Source organism: Bos grunniens, chromosome 3, assembly GCF_055505025.1.
Source record: "Bos grunniens cultivar Pamir isolate PY7600 chromosome 3, Bosgru_T2T1.0, whole genome shotgun sequence".
Classification (NCBI taxonomy): Eukaryota; Metazoa; Chordata; class Mammalia; order Artiodactyla; family Bovidae; genus Bos; species Bos grunniens.
In genome coordinates this window covers 29,769,483-29,786,832 of record NC_141167.1, presented here as the reverse complement: position 1 = coordinate 29,786,832, position 17,350 = coordinate 29,769,483, and positions in this window count along the sequence as shown.

The window sequence follows — 17,350 nt, the reverse complement described above, 5'->3', positions numbered from 1 at the left end:
ACAGTTGGCCCAGAGAAGTGCCTCATTCCCCTGCAGATAACAGCAGTACAAATAAACAGGAGCTCCAATAGCTGAAGAACAAAGCAGGCTAGTGCTCTAGCAAAGTAGCCCAGAACCTACACTCTAAACCTTAACCTGCTAAAATAAAAGTTTTAAATAGGCTCAAGAATCTCTTAACATAATATCCAAAATGTCAAGGACACAATAAAAAATTGCTTGTCATACCAAAGACTAGGAAAAGAGCATCCTGATGAAACAGATGTCAGAATTTGTGAAAATGACTTTAAAGCAGCCATAAAAATACTTCAACAAGCAAGTACAAATCCTCTTGAAACTAATGATAAAATAGAAAATCCCAACAAAGAAATCAAAGTTTTTTAAAAATACAGTAACCAAAATTAAGATAGAAATTATTTTTTAAATTCAATAACTGAAAAAAATTTTAGCTTGCTGGATGAGCTCAATAGTAAAGTGAAGATAACAAGATAGAATCAATGAACTTGAAGGCAGACTAATAAAATTTATTTAGTCTGAACAGCAGAGACAAAATAGACTGAAAAAAAACTGGACAGATTCTCAGGTATCTGTGGAACAAAACAAAATATCTAATATTCGTATCATCAGAGTTCTGGAAAGAGAAGAGAAAAAGTGTTGAAAATTTTCAAAGTAGAAATGGCTGAAAACTTCCCAACTTAAGGAAAAATATAAACATACAGATTCAGGAAGATAAGAAAATCCAAAATGGGACAAACCCATGCCAAAATACATCATGATTAAACTTCTGAAAACTAAAAGCATTGAAAAAATTATCTTAAAAGCAATCAGAGAGAATTACCTATAGAAGAACACTAATCTGAATGAGAGTAGATTTCTCATCCGAAGCCATGAAGGCCAGAAAGAAGTGGTACCCATTTTTTAAGTGCTGAAAGAAAAGAAGTCAACCACAACTTTTCTAACTGGCAAAGTCATTCTTCAAGGATGAGGGGAAATAAAGATACTCTTAGACAGTACTTCCCTATTCAATGGTTAAGACTCCCTGCTTCCACTGCAGGCAGCACAGGTTTGATCCCTGCTAGGGGAACTAAGATCCTACATATGCTACAGTGTGGCCAAAAAAAAATGATAAAGGAAAAATATGTGTGAATTCAACCATGCCATCCCCCTCTTAGAAGCCCTCTGTGACTTCTCATGGCTTTTTAGACTATGGGGGTGTGGGTTATATTTTCTAAAAGACAGATTCCCAGGGCTTCCCTGGTGATCCAGTAGTTAAGAATCCATCTTGCAATGCAGGGGGCACTGGTTTGATTCCTGGTCTGGGAAGATCCCACATGCCTCGAGGCAACTAAGCCTTCAAGCCACAACGAGGGAGCCCACAGAGCCCTAAAGGCCGTGCTCTGCAACAAGAGAAGCCACTGCAATGAGAAGCTCAAGCACTGCAGCTAGAGAGCAGCCCCGGCTCGCCACTACTAAAGAAAGCCCACTCAGAGCAAAGAAGACCCAGCACAGACAAAAATAACAGCTGATTGATTAAAAAAAAAAAGATTCTCAGGCTTCACCCTTAGAAATTCCACTTTGTAGCTCTGAGGGGACCCAGGAATAAGCATTTATCAAGCCCCTCCACTCCTCCCCAAAGTGATAATCACAAAGCTGATGGAAAGGCCACAAGTGGAGACACTCGGACCTTCAATCTGACGTCTGTGTTTCATTTGCCAAGAGCCTCAGCCCACAGGCCTTACCCTCCATCTCTTCAGCTACATCCATCCCTTTCCAAGCCACATGCTTGAGCCCCTTTCAAACTTCTTCTGGTGCTTCCAATGGGGCCTTTGCAAATACCCTTTCCTCTTCCTGAAGACTTCCCCCAGACTGCCCACCACTTCATCATTCCCCTGGCTAACATCTAGTCACATTCCAGATGCCAGTTTAGGTTTCCGTTCCTCTAGGAACGTTCCTAGGACCCTCAAATGTGGCTGAGGTGCCCTCCTCGTGTGATCACCTGTATCAGAGAATTGCTCTGTTTACCTGTGTGTCTCCAGTTTAGAAAATGAGCTTCGTGGATATCTATTACCCCTGTTTTCCCAAGACAATGCCTAGTACCCAGAGAAGATTCAGAAAACATTAACAGAATAAGGAAATGAATGAATGACAACTCTTCAAGACAGGTACCATCATCCTCATTTACTGGCACATCAATTCAGACTGCTCAGGGGACATAAGTAGATTTTTACAAAGCCTCCCGCAAGTGGCAGAGGAAGGATTCAAACCCAGGTATACTTAGCTCACAAGTTTCCCTACAGGATCCCAGAGATTTCCGAGGTATGAGTCACTCAGTGAGACCACATCTTCCCACTTCTCATTCCTTATTCCCTCTGCCGCTCTTAGGCTCTGTGATGTGTTAAGTCACTTCAATTGTGTCTGACTCTTTGCGAACCCATTGATTATAACCCATCAGGCTCCTCTGTCCATGGGACTCTCTAGACAAGAATACTGGGGTGGGTTGCCATACCCCACCCCCTTCAGGGGATCTTCCTGACCCAGGGATTGAACCTGTATCTCATGTCTCCTACGTTGGCAAGCAGGTTCTTTATCACTAGCACCACCTGGGAAACCCTCTTAGGTCTCTATCCTACAGGAAAAATCCAGTGAAAACAACACATCTCTCCTAATGCCCAGCTATAATGCACAAATCCAGGGCTTTGGAGTCAGCTGAACTTGAATTCAAAACCTGCCCTCTCTCTCACCAGAGGTGTGAGTCAGGGAAGGAAGCTTCCCCACACTGCATGACTATCTTAATGCTCAATTCATGAGATAAGTATAGAGAATAAAATGTGATAACGCACATAGGAATTTTCATAGCATCTGGCCCCCAGCAGTTCCCCCAGTAAATGTCCATCCTCACTGTCCCTTCCTCCCTATGGGTGACGGTTGGGTGGTGGCCTTGAGAAAAAGACCAAGTCTGGCTTTCAGTTCTCTGCACCCTCTCCCCCTAGTCCATGGTGTTCCCTCCCTGGATCTCACTCTCCCTCTCCCCCCCCCAGACTCCCACCCACCGTATTCTCAGAACTTGTTAGCCTAAATGCTTTGTCCATGAGCTTTAAGCAACTGTTGTAAAAGTTCAATGCATTACCTCCACCTGGGGCATCCACATGGTAACAGAAAATTCAGCCTTAAGTCAAAGGTACGAAGTTCTAAGAGTGGAATTACAGCCAGAGGGAGACTTTTACCCAGTGGGGTGGGGTCAAGGTGGTAACTGCCTTGTGGAGGCTGTGGCGGCTGCCCCCACCCCTGGGACTTTCCCAGAGCCACCCCTCTGCTTACCTAGGCTCCCCCCCACCCCCAGCTCTGGTGTTGCAGTCTTTGTGAGGTCACCATGACTCAGAGTTCCCAGCCAATGAGGCCCTTTCTATGTCTACACAGTCAGAAGAAGCAGGGAGATGTCCTTTCTAAGAAGGAGGCATCTTCAGCCCCTCCACCACGGCCTGGAAATGACCTAGCTCAGACTAGCTCAGACAAAGTCTGACTTCCTCACCTGGCATTCAAGTCTTCTCATAAAATCCCCTCACCCTGCAACTCAATTGTTGTTGTTCTGTCACTAAGTCAGGTCCAACTCTTTGCGACACCATGGACTGAAGTACACCAGGCTTCCCTGTCCTTCAGCATCTCCCAGAGTTTGCTCAAACTCATGTCCATTGAGTTGATGAAGCCATCCAACCATCTCATCCTCTGTCATCCCCTTCTCCTGCCTTCAATCTTTCCCAGTATCAGGGTCTTTTCCCTGATGAGGTGGCTCTTCACATCAGGTGGCCGAAGTATTGGAGCTTCAGCTTCAGCATCACTCCTTCCAATGAATATTCAAGGTTGATTTCCTTTAGGGCTTACTGGTTTGATCTCCTTGCTGTCCAAGAGACTCTCAAGAGTCTTCTCCAGCACCACAATTCAAAAGCATCCATTCTTCGACGCTCAACCTTCTTTATGGTCCAACTCTCACCTCCGTACATGACTACTGGAAAAACCATAGCTTTGACTATACAGATCTTTGTCTGCAAGTTGATGTCTCTGCTTTTTAATATGCTGTCTAGGTTTGTCATAGCTTTTCTTCCAAAGAGCAAATGTCTTTCAATTGCAAGGCTGCAGTCACCGTCCGCAGTGACTTTGGAGCCCAAGAAAACAAAGTTTGTCACCCAGCTCCACCCCATTCATCCTGGCTGAGGGCCTTAATGTCAGATGCCCAGACTCTGGCCCGTCTTCTCAGTAGTGTCCTGCAGGACAGGCTCTCCCTCTGCCAGCCACCTGCATCCTGCAGCCAGGTCATGTCCATGCTCCTGGTCTGGTCTCTTCACAGTCTGCTTTTGCTTGCCTATCCACCCTGTTTCTGCTTCCTTTTCAACTTTTAAAGTATGCACTAAAGCATCATATATATGTCAGATTCCCTGGTGGTTCAAACAGTAAAGAATCTTCCTGCAATGCGGGAGACCCTGGTTCAATCCCTGGGTCAGGAAGATCCCCTGGAAAAAGAAATAGCTACCCACTCCAGTATTCTTGCCTGGAGAATTCCACAGACAGAGCCTAGCGGGCCCTAGTCCATGGGGTCGCAAAGAGTAGGACACAACTGAATGGCTAACACAAAGCATGATATACAGGCAGAAAACTGCACAAACCAAGTCAATTTTGGATGACTTCACCAAGAGAGCACACCCGTGTAGCGGGCACCCAGATCTACAAACAGGAACTACCAGGATCCCAGAAACCCTCCATTCAGGATCTCCTGCACCAAGGGTAATTGCTAGCCTGATTTCTTACAGGTCTTTTAGACTGGCCTGCTTCTATACTTTATACAAATGGGATTATACAGTACAAACCCTTTTGCTTCCGGCTTCTTTGATTCAATATTAAGTTTGTGAGCTTTTATATGTTTTTGCATGTGGTGGCTGTCCCTTCTTCTAAATGTTGGCTCTCTTCCAGTCTCTTCCTCCTTTTAATCTCTTTCCAGAGCCTCCAGGTAGTTAGTCATTCTTCATATTTTGTCCAAAGTTTATAATTGTTATCTCTAGGGGGTTGGTCTGATAGGAGCTACCTTGACATTACTGGAAATACTATAGAATCTCTCCTCTTTAATATTTTTTCTTTTTTCCTTTCTTTAAGATTACTGATTTTGACTTTCTTCTCTCACTCCTTCCCCTCCCTTTTCTATTTGTATGAAATTTACATATTCTATGTCTATTCCTTACAATTACTCTAGCCATTTTAATGTGCATACTTTAAATAGAAAAATCCAAAATTATACTCCAAAATATCCAAAATATAACAGATAATACTGTTATCTGCCATCCTCTTTCAGAAAAATCAAGAAACAAGAGACAGCAGAAGAGTTTAACACTAATCAGCCAACTTACATACCATTGTTATCTTTTATTTTAGTCCTATTCTGATGTTTAAATCCTACCAATTAGAAGTATTGGTAGCTGAAGCTGAAGCTACAGCTTTAGCTTGTATTGTATTGTATTGTATTGTAGCTGAAGCTCCAATACTTTGGCCACCTGATGCAAAGAGTCAACTCATTGGAAAAGATCCTGATACTGGGAAAGATCGAGAGCAAAAGGAGAAGGGGATGGTAAAGGATGAGATGGTGAGACAGCATCACCAACTTAATGGACATGAATTTGAGCAAACTCCAGGAGATAGTGAAGGACAAAGGAGCCTGGCATGCTGCAGTCCATGGGGTCACAAAGAGTCGGACATGACTTAGCAATTGAAAAACAGCAGCAATTAGATATCATGGTTTTATGCAATCGATGTTTAGATTTAACCACTGTGTGTGCGTGTGTGCTAAGTTACTTCAGTCAAGTCTGACTCTTCTCAACCCTATAGACTATAGCCCTCCAGGCTCCTCTGTCCATGGATTCTCCAGGCAAGAAGACTGGAGTGGGTTACTGTGCCCTCCAGGGGATCTTCCCGACACAGGGATTGAAAGGAGGTCTCTCACGTCTCCTGCCTTGGCAGGTGTTCTTTACCACTAATGCCACCTGGGAATCTTCAGATTTAACCACTACTCCACAAATATTTTGTCTGATCATGTAAGCAGCAGGACTCTATCGGGCCTTCTGGGACAGAACCATCCCCTCCTTTTCCTTCACCTGTCTCTTGTTTTTTTCCTTCACCTGTCTCTTTAGCCTCCTAGGCCTACACAAGTTCCAAATAATAAATTTAATTATAGAAATGAGAAAGTGCAGAAGCAAAGGAAAAGTCAAGCAAGACAAAATAATAAGTTTAGCCATTAGACAAAGGGCTTCCCAAGTGGCACAGTGGTAAAGAATCTGCCTGCCAATGCAAGAGACACAGAGACTAGGGTTCAATCCCTGGGTCAGGAAGATCTCCTGGAAGAGGAAATGGCAACCTACTCCAGTATTCTTGCCTGGAAAAATCCCATGGACAGAGGAACCTGGTGGGCTACAATCCAAGGAGTCGCAAAGAGTCAGACATGACTGAATGACTGAGCACATTAAACAAAGTCAAGGACCTTTCATTCTTCCTCAAGGGCTATAGATAATATCCTGTCCCATGTCCTTGGAGCTGTTTTGCAGAGAATGAAACCTCCACCAGGTGGAAGAAGTTAACTGTGTGCTGTCCACAAGCATGTAGACCCCAGACTGCTTGGAACCAGAAGGTTGATGATGTTGACCCCCAACTACCTCACCATCAACCAATCGGAAGAATGTCTACCAACTGATCACACACCCCACCATCTGCCTCCCTCACCCTGTCTTTAAAATCCTTTCCCTAAAGCCATTGGGGAGTTTGGGTCTTTTAAGCACTAACTGCCTAAAGTCCTTGCTCGGTGCCGGGTAATAGATGCTGCACTTTCCTTCACCGCAACCCAGTGTCAGGAGATTGGCTTTACTGCACACAAGGGGGCGAGTGGACCCAAGTTTGATTCAATAGTGATCATTTTTTAAAATTTAATCTCAGATATTCCATCTGGGATCAATTTCCTTCTGCCTGAAGAATGAAAAGTGAAAGTTTTAGTCACTCAGTCGTGTCCAACTCTTTGTGAGACTGCCAGGCTCCTCTGCCCATGGAATTCTCCAGGCAAGAATATAGGAATACTAGAGCCATTCCTGAAAGACCTGAAGAATAGCCTTAATAAATTCAATAAGAATTTATTAGTGATGGGACTTCCCTGGTGGTCCTGGGGTTGAGAGTCAGCCTGCCATGCAGGGGACTCAGGTTTGATCTCTGGTCCAGGAGTACGAGCCCCTGCACACCAACTACTGAGCCTGCGCTCTAGAGCCCAGGAAGTGCAACTCTGAGCCCAGGAGCTGCAGCCACTGAAACCCGTGCGCCCTAGAGCCCCTGCTCAGCCCCAAGAGAATAGAAGAGAAGCCCGTGCACCCCGACGAAGAGTAGCCCTCACTTACTGTAATTAGAGAAAGCCCACATGCAGCAATGAAGACCCAGCAGAACCAAAAATAAAATAAACAAGTAAAAATTTTAGAAAACAGTTTATTAGTGATAAACTCTTCTAGTTTTTGTTTACAAAAAATATTTCATCCTCATTCTTGAAAATATTGTCACTGCATGCAGGATTCCAGGGTGTCTGTTACTCTGTTTTAGCACATCGAAGTGAATCTCCCACTGCCTCTGGCTCCCACTGGAAATTATTCCACTGGAATCATTTCCCAGTCTCATCTCCTACCATTTCCTCCTACAGTTTCTGCATTAGCAGCACAGCGGTTCCCCCAAACTCACAGTAACGTTTCTTACCTTTTTGCCTTTTCTCAGGCTGTTGCTTCCATCCAGAGTGCTTTCTTCCTCCCTTTCATCCCCATTCCATCTGCATGACTCCTACTTATCTGTCAAAAGCCAGTGGTACCTTCTCTAGGAAGTCCTCCTTGGGCCCCTCCCCACAGCTCAGGACTTTCTCTCTGCTCTTGCAGCATAGATCAGAACTGTATTATAGTGTGCTATAAATCTCTGGAAACTTGATTGTTTCCCTCTCTGCACTGAGAATGCTTTAAGAACAGAGACCACATCTTATGTATCTTTGCACACCAGGTACCTGAGGCCTGGCCCATATGTGGTACCAAATATACTTGGCAAGTATTTCAATACTTCAGTAAGTATTTCCTGAAGAAATGTTTTACTCTCACTTTGTCCTCCCAAACCTCACTCTTGCCCTGTTCTTTAACACTTAATCTGTTCTCTGCCACCTCCTCTCCACTGGGGTTCTGCCTCTGATAATATGGCTGAGTTGAAAGTCTTGTCCTCGATCTTCATTCTCTGCCTTCCCTAGAGCATCTGCTTTATGATGCTCAAACTTAGGAATCCTCCTTCCTTGATCTCTGGAGCACTTCACTCTGCTGGTTCTCTCCCTGCCCCAGATTCTTTTTCTCTCGTGTCCCTTTCAGTGTTCCCATCCTCCCCCTACCCACCCCTCCACCCAGCACCTTACTTTTGTGTCCCTTGGGATTCTAGGCTTGGGTCTCCCCTCTCTCACTTGGGACCTTATCCATACTCCTTCCTTTAATTATGGTATCCATGTTTGTGACTCCTGGCTCAGTCAGGGTCCATCCTGGAAAACAAGAAACCACACTATGTATTTAAAACAGAGGTAATGTTTAAAACAGAAGAAGCAGGGTCTTCCCTGGTGGTCCAGTGGTTAAGACTCCTGCTTCCTCTCCAGGGGACATAGGTTCGATCCCTGGGTGGAGAACTAATTTTGCATGCCTCTTGGCCAAAAAATAATTTTAAAAAGAAAACAGTTTCGTGGTGATAGCTGAAGAGCCAAATGAGCAGGAGGCAGGGATGCCAGAGTGGGCGTAGGAGCCATTCATTGCTAGACATGTTCCCTTAAGCAGAGGGAAAGGGATGACAAGACAGACTGTCTCTCCCTTCTCCCACCCGCCTACTGAAACGGAGCAGGACCTTATGGCTCCTGCCCCCAACCCCCACCATGTTCTCTGTCTGCCCTTTGTCTGTGCAAAACTTTAGTCAGAGAATAAGTTTAATCAGAGAAGCGAGAAATGCTGAAACAAAGGAAAACAGTCAAAGGAGACAAAATAACAATAATGTAGTCATTAAGCATATGACTTATGAGCCCAAGAATTTCAGTTCTTTCTCAAAGGCTATAGATAATATTCTGAGCCATATCCTGTGAGCTGTCTTATAGATACCAGAACACCAGGCAGAGAAGTTAATTATATGATGACCAGACTGTCCCCAGGCCTGGAGCTGCCACAATTCTGAGAACTGATGCAAAGAAATGGGAACAAGTGCACCCCTGAACTGAAGATAAACTGTACCTAAGACAACCAAGATGATGCGATGATGGTAGTCAGATGACCAATTTGAAGATGAGTGTTAGAGATGACTGTACTGTTTCTGCATGTAACCCCCTCCCCCAACTCTGTCTATAAAAGCTCTCCCCCGCTGCTTGTCAGGGGGTGAGTTGGCCTTTGGATAGTTGTCTGCCACCCTCCCCGCCCCAGTTGCCGGCATCTGAAATAAACAAACTTTCCTTTCCACCAACCTGGCCTGTTTACTGTCTTCTGAGTGGTGAGCAGCCGGACCTCTCAGTGCACACCTTTGGTAACACTACTCCTGCCAGTACCACCCCTTGGCTGACGCAGCTGGAAGGCAGACAAGGGGGCAGGGTTGAACTCAGTGCAGGGCCAGGGAAGAGCCAGGAGTGGATCTGCAGACACCCTGGGCTGAGACTAACATAGCCTCATCCCTGGGCTTCCAGCCCCAGCTTGTTCACCATCTACATACCGGATGTGACTCATCACGTCTTACTTGAATCTTCTTCCCACAAAACACGTTCCTCCTCCCAGCTTTCTTATTTCTATCAGTGGTCCCTGATTCTCCAAGAGACAGGCTGAAACCTTCCAGCAAAGCCTCTGACTCCTCCCTCCCTCTCCTCCTTCCTCCACGTGGTGTCAGTTTTCAGGTCCAAAAGATTCTTGATGAAAATACGCACAGATCCTCCCCTTTCCTCACACCTAATTCAGATCTCTTTTGCTTGTTTTTTGTATGTGTGTGTGGCATGTGGGCTTTCTCTAGTTGTGGCACACAGATGTACTTGCCCCACGGCATGTGGGAGTTTAGTACCCACACCAGGAATCAAACCTCTGTCCCCTGCACTGGGAGGTGGATTCGCAACCTCTGGACCACCAGGGAAGTCCCTTGTCTGGCTTCTAACAAGAGCTTCTTCGCTGGGTTCCCTGCTTCCGTTAACCTTTTCCTGATTCATGCTACACCACAGCCTGCCATCACCAGTGAATCAAAGATGGCTTTTTCTACCCTGCAGCCTTATTGCCCCACCACAGGCTCACTCAAACCTCATGACTTAACAGCCTCCCCCCAGTTCCCCTAGGATGTCCTGTGCTCTCTCCTTCTGAGCCTTGGGTCATCCTGCCGGTTATCTGGAATGCCACTTGCTCTTTGCCTCTCCCCCAGTGGAAACCCCACCCAACCATGCAGCTCCACACTGATGTAAATCTTAGGGAATGAAATCTTAATAGCAGATTCCAAAAGCCTTAAAAATGTGCAATTCTACTACTGAGAATCAGGCCTAGAACATCATCAGGAATATGGCCAGAGAGGCTCATTGGAGCATTTGCTTATTAATAAAAGACTGTAAACAATCCAGGTATCCAACATGGAAGGTAATGGTTCCATAAACTAAGGAAACAGCCATTGAATGAGATTTTATGCATCTATTAAAAGTGAAAATTGGGGGATTTCCCTGATAGTCCGGTGGCCAAGACTCTGAACTCCCAATCTTGGCAGCCCAGCTTTGATCCCTAGTCAAGGATCTAGATCCCACATGCCTAAAAGAAGACAGGAATCCTGCAGGCCACCAGTAAGACCCAGTGCAACCAAATAAATGAATTGTTTTTTTTAAAAAAATGATAAATGTAATCATATAGGGAAATGCTCATATTATATATGTGGGGAAAAAGCAGATTATAAACTCATATTTTATAAATTATGTATACACATGTACAACAACACATCATCTTTATCAAGCACTTGGTTGGTACCAGGTACTGTCCCGAGTGATTTACATGTGTTTATTCATTTAACCCATACAACAACCCTGCAAGGTAATAAATGAGGAAACTGAGATACAGAAAGGTGAAGTGACTGCCCCAGGTCACACAGCTAGTGGGTGTCAGAAGGAAGTACAGGCAGCCCAGAGCCTGTGCACTGAGCTGCGCCGTCTCCCACGAGCCGTGGAACTCCAGCCTTCTTTAAACAGGCAAATTTAAATATTCTGCGGCAGATGATACTACCTTAAAACCGAACAAGTACGATAAATGTTGGGATGTGATACGGAACAGTATCACAAGACAATTCCTTTTTTTTGTTCCCTTGTTTTTTAATTTTGTTTTACAAGAGAATTCTTTTTGAAGGTTGTTTTTTGGTTTTAAAGCTTATATACTACATATGCCTGGAAAAAAATCTAGAACAATATCCATCACAACTTTAACAATAACTTTCCCAGGATGGCAGTATTATTGTTGTTTCTTTCTTTTTTTTACTACCTTTAGTTTTTCTTCAAAATCTACAATATGTATATATTATTAGTTTACTAGTGTTTGGTTTTAAAAACAATATATGATCCAATTAGGGCAGCAGCTGTGCCACACTGGTGTCTCTATCCCCAATATCTAACACAGTAAGTGGCACAGAGTAGGTGCTCAGTAAAAGTGAACTGAATGTCCTTTAACGTTATAGATCCTGCCTCCTGGACAGTCACCCTCTAAAGGGATTTCAGGACAATGTGAATCCACAGAGTCCAAGGATATGAAATGACAGCGGGCAATTTTCACAGGAAAGAGGCCTCTAAGTACAGGAAATCATTTCAACGCTGCATTCTTAGGAATCGGTAACCACTTTTCTCTTGGAAACTAAGCATTTTGAGTGATTTATTACAAATTTACAATGACAGTTGTGAACACCAGTTGGCTTTTCTTTTCTTTTCTTTTTTGGCGTGAGGAAAGAGTCTGTTGATTGCCTTGCTGCTCAAAATAAAATAAAAGGGGGAAATAAAAGCTAACCCTTGCCATGGCAGGTAGAATAATGGCCCCCCAAAGACAGCCACATCTTAATCCCTGGAACCCGTGACCTTACTTTATATGCAAAAGGAATTAAGATTACAGATGGAATTAAGATTTTAACTAGCCAACCTTAAAGTGGAGAGATGATCCTGGATTATCCGGGTGGGCCTAATTTAACCATAAAGGTCCTAAGTGGAAGAGGGAGGCAGAAGAAAGTAAGACTGAGAGATGCTAATATGCCCAACCTTGCTGGCTGTGGAAATACAGGAATAAGGCTAAGAACCAAGGATGCAGGCCAGCTCTAGAAACTGGAAAAGACCAGGGAACAGATTCTCCCCTAGGGCCTCAGAAAGAAACTCAGCCACACCTTATGTTGATTTTGGCCTAGAGGGACTGGAAGATTAAAAATGTGCTCTTTAAGCCACTAAATTAACACATCCACCAAAAAAAGCCAAAATTCTGGTAATAAATGTGCACTAAAAAAGTCTTGAATTGAATGAAAGCAACCAGTTAAAACTGCTTGCTGAAACTATTTTTAAAGAAAGAATGATCACTTCTTTTAGGGGAAATTTCTCCCTAAGAAATCCTATCCAACCTTCAGTCAGTAAATTCAGTCACTCAGTCATGTCTGACTCTTTGCAACCCCAAGGACTGCAGCACACCGGGCCTCCCTGTCCATCACCAACACTCAGAGTTTACTCAAACTCATGTTCATTGAGTCGGTGATGCCATCTAACCATCTCATCCTCTGTTGTCCCCTTCTCCTCCTGCCTTCAATCTTTCCCAGCATCAGGGTCTTTTGAAATGAGTCAGTTCTCATCAAAGAACTGGCCAAAATATTGAAGTTTCAGCTTCAGCATCAGTCCTTCCAATGAATATTCAGGACTGATTTCCTTTAGGATGGACTGGTTGGATCTCCTTGCAGTCCAAGGGACTCTCAAGAGTCTTCTCCAACACCACAGTTCAAAAGCATCAATTCTTCAGCACTCAGCTTTCTTTATAGTCCAACTCTCACATCTCACTTAAAGGATGCTTACTTCTTGGAAGAAAAGTTATGACCGACCTAGATAGCCTATTAAAAAGCAGAGACATTACTTGGCCAACAAAGGTCTGTCTAGTCAAGGCTGTGGTTTTTCCAGTAGTCAAGTATGGATATAAGAGTTGGACCCAAACTTCAAGGTCCAGGTCAAATTCCACCTCCCCCAGGAAGCCTCCCAGATGCCTTACCCTTGGTCAGTTTCTTCTCCCACGGCCTTAACACTGCACCCAGATTCTATGCCTCAGAGGAATCCATGTCATATTCTCCCTGTGGTTCAGGGGCCCCAGCTGGTGAGTGTTGATTGTTTAGGAACACTCAGTCATCTTTCCTCACCAAGGTACCTCTAGGCTGTATATCCCCACTCCCTCTCTCAGGGCACAGTGGGAAGAACTCCCTGCCGCACCAGCTCTAAAGATCACTGTTCCATATCTGAAACGTGGGTGCTTCCTCATGACCTCCATTTCTATCCTTACCATATAGGAGGAAGGTATAAGCAGATATGATAGGGAAGACATGCCCCGAGAAAGAGAACTGGGCATGACTGTCTTGACATAAGAGAAGCCATTTTGTGACCTAAGCCTGGCCACAATGCTTGTCCTTGAACAGGTCTCAGTAATCAACGATCTTAAGAGAAGTAAGGGAGTGTAGGAACAAAGGAAAAGCCCTCAAGAAACAATAGTTCAGATAAAACAGAGTCCTAGTTCTTCCTCAAGGGGTATGTGTAAACAATCTGACAGGGAGTTCTGCCAGAACTAAGGCTTCCACCCAGGTGGAGGATGGGATGATGTTGACCTTCCCTTATCTTCAAGGTTTCAAACGACTAAAACTTAGATTCTGTCATCATTAGCCCCAATTCTATGCAGAATTTTCCTCTGTGCAAGCCCCCTTCATGAACATACCTGTATCCTTTCTTACATGCTACAAATAATAAATCCTTCCTTCTCTGAATTTTTGGCTTGGTTGTGTCTTTTGACTTGGCACTGATGAGAGGTGAAGCCAGTTTTCCTGTAAGGGGCCAGGTAAATGAAGTAACCCAGGAAAGAGAGGCTGGGCCTGGGTGGACCTGTGTGGTTCTGAGTGGAATGGACTGGGAGGTCATGTGGCTCTGTGGTAGGGAATGGGAGCATGGGAGGTGTGGAGGGTTGCTGAATCTGGATGGCCCCAGGGCTAGGGACAGGAGAGGCCCCCTCCAGCCACTCCTCAATAGCAGCTTCCAGAATTATTCTCCAAAATGTGAAGCTGAGCTTGTCTCTCTCCTGCTTATCCCACAGACAAACCCTCCTGGTTGGAGTCAAGCTCTTTATCAGGGTGACCCAGCCCTGCTAGCCTCTCCAGCCTTCTCTACCAAGCATCCCTGTCTCCCACCCGGCGGGGTCCAGTCCCGCTGCACAGCTGCCTTCCCAAGCAAGTCCTTCTCCCACATGTTCTGCTCCCTCCACACACACTGCCCCCTCATCTAGAACATTCTTCCCTAGCCCTGGCGGCTCCCCTGAAAGCCACGTGGTCCACCCAGGAGGCTGGGACTCCTCCCCTGTGCTCCCAGTTCCTTTGTGCCTCTTGATCCATCAGGCTCAACCTCACAGGCCCTGCTATTGCTTATCTTTTATTTTACAGGCTGTAAGCTCACTCCCACAGCATCAACTCTAGAACGGTGGCTCCACCTAAGAGATGCTGGAGCCCCTGACAACCCCCATGTTCTCCTCTCCTACCGTATGTCACGGGGGGCTGATGGGTCCCCAGAGCTAGCATGGTACCAGGCACAGAGTGGGGCTTAGTACCATCATAAATTATCTGTCTCATGAGGAGTGTCGTAGGCAATGGGGTTCTTTGTGGCCTAGAGACCAACCCAGAGCTCTTCCTCCTGCCAAAAGTCAGAGCTGAATAAAGTCCCTCTTCCTCAAAGACAGCCTGCAGAGGCCACAGAGCCGAGAGAGGCAGCTAAGCTAAGTGCCTCAGAATCCACCAGCATCCTTCCCGGGGGTGGACAATACACAGTCTGCTGAGCAGAAAGACCCAGGCTCATAACCCAGCTCTGCTGCTAATAGACTCCCGCTCCCTTATCTGAAATGCGGAAGTGATGCTTCCTTCAGAAGAGTATCCCAAAGACTAAATCAGCATACAACTCTAAAGCTGATGGCAAGCAGCACCCTGTGGGACTTACAGGAACGGAGGCCTTTATGTCCATCCTTTCTTATAGGCCAGACCCAGGCTCCATGACCTTCTCTTGGTTCCAACTGTCAGAACAGTTGCCAATTAAGGAAGGAACAGCAACAAAACCACCTAAGGCAAGATTAAAGGGACCATAGAAGCTTATCAAGATAAGGAGACTGGATCACCTAAGACCTTTTCTCAGTAGTATCCGACTCCTTGTGACCCCATGAACTGCAAAACACCAGGCTTCCCTGTCCTTCACCATCACCGTGTCCACTGAGTCGGTGATGCCATCCAACCGTCTCATCCTCTGTCGTCCCCGTCTCCTCCTGCCCTCAATCTTTCTCAACATTAGGGTCTTTTCCAATGAGTCAGCTCTTCGCATCAGGTGACCAAAGTACTGGGGCTTCAGCTTCAGCATCAGTCCTTCCAATGAATATTCAGGGTTGATTTCCTTTAGGATTGACTGGTTTGATCTCCTTGCTGTCTAAGAGACTCTCAGGAGTCTTCTTCAGCACCACAGTTTGAAAGCATCGATTCTTCCGTGCTCACCTTTCTTTATGGTCCTGCTCTCACACCCGTACGTGACTACTAGAAATACTGTAGCTTTGACTATATGGACCTTTGTCCTGCACACACCCTAATCTTGCCAGCAACCTCACCCTTTTGAAACTTTGCAGAAGAAGAAATGAAGACTGTTACTGCGTTGATGCTTATCACATACCCCTGCCTGACTATGTAACCTCTCTTGACTCATCAGGGAGGGGGACACAGTTCTTGAGGCCCTAGCCTCAAGATCCCCTTTTGCCAGGCAAAGTAGTAAAGCCACTCTTTCCTTCTCCTCAGTAATTCTGTCTCTATATTTTTGTTTGGCATGGTGCACAGAGAGCCAAGATTTTGGCAAAAAGTGAGGGCTGTTCATACATGGAGAGCCTAGTCAATTGTAAGAGCTGATTTCTAGATTTTTCTTTCAAAAAAGAGATTTGTCTAATGTTAGATATTGTAACCAAAAAAAAAAGTGACCATCTCACTGTAAACGGAGTGTGGACACTGCCCTCTCCAACATCACCCTTACTCTTACTGTCAAGTCTGGCAGTGCCTTGCTGTCTTTATGGGCCTCCATCTCCAGGCACAGATGACCACCCCTTTCTCCTCTAAGCAACCCTTCTATTGGCTTCCTGGGTCCTCCCCATCTCTTGCGGTTCTATCCCACAGCACTTACCTGATTTCTCTTCCCCCACCATCCCTGAAGTCTGTGGTCCCCAAAGTCTGCCTCCACCCCCTTCTCTCTTTGCCTTGAGCAGGAAATGATGCTCACAGCTTTGTATTTTGTCCGAGAGTCCTAGACCTCTACATCCGATTCCTTCCTCAGCAGCTCTTAAGAGATGATCCAGAGGAGGCCTGAACGAAATTCCCCCCTGAGCTTCTCCTTACTTCCCAGATTCCCTGAATCTGCCTACCTGGGCATCCTTCTAGTCACTCCTACACACACACACACACACACACACTAGAGTAACCAGGGGCTCTACTGGATTTCTCTGTGCACCTCTGTAAGTCCCAAACCCCATGCACATGACAGGTGATTCTTGGACAGATTTAAATTCCAGGGTCCCTGAAATAGGAACAATCTCTAACTGCCTTCCTATACCAGGGACCGTAGGACACCCTCTGTGCCAGGCAGTGACTCAGTCCCTCCCCTATGGACTCAGGAGTGGCCTGCAGCAACCCAGGCCAGCATGCCAGTCCTATCAATTTCAATCCCAGGTAGATAATCTATCTGGGATGGAAGGAAAATTCATGTTCCTTGGGCACATCTAATCTGTTCCTGTCACTCACCCTTGCCTGAACTTCGTGACTCTCGGGAATAGGGCAGAAAGAAGGAAGGACCAACTAGGTGCCTCCTTTTATGCAGGGGAAGAAAACCTCCAGGTCTTCAGGAAAGCAAGGTCAAGCTCGGTCCAGATCCCTAGTCCCCCAACTCTCAGGCTGGAGCAGACAGGCAGCAGGCGAGAGCAGTGGTGGGCTCCATCTAACATCTGCTGCTGTCTGTTACTGTGCTCAAAGGTCATTTTGGAGGTGGCAGGATTTTCTGCTTGACCTG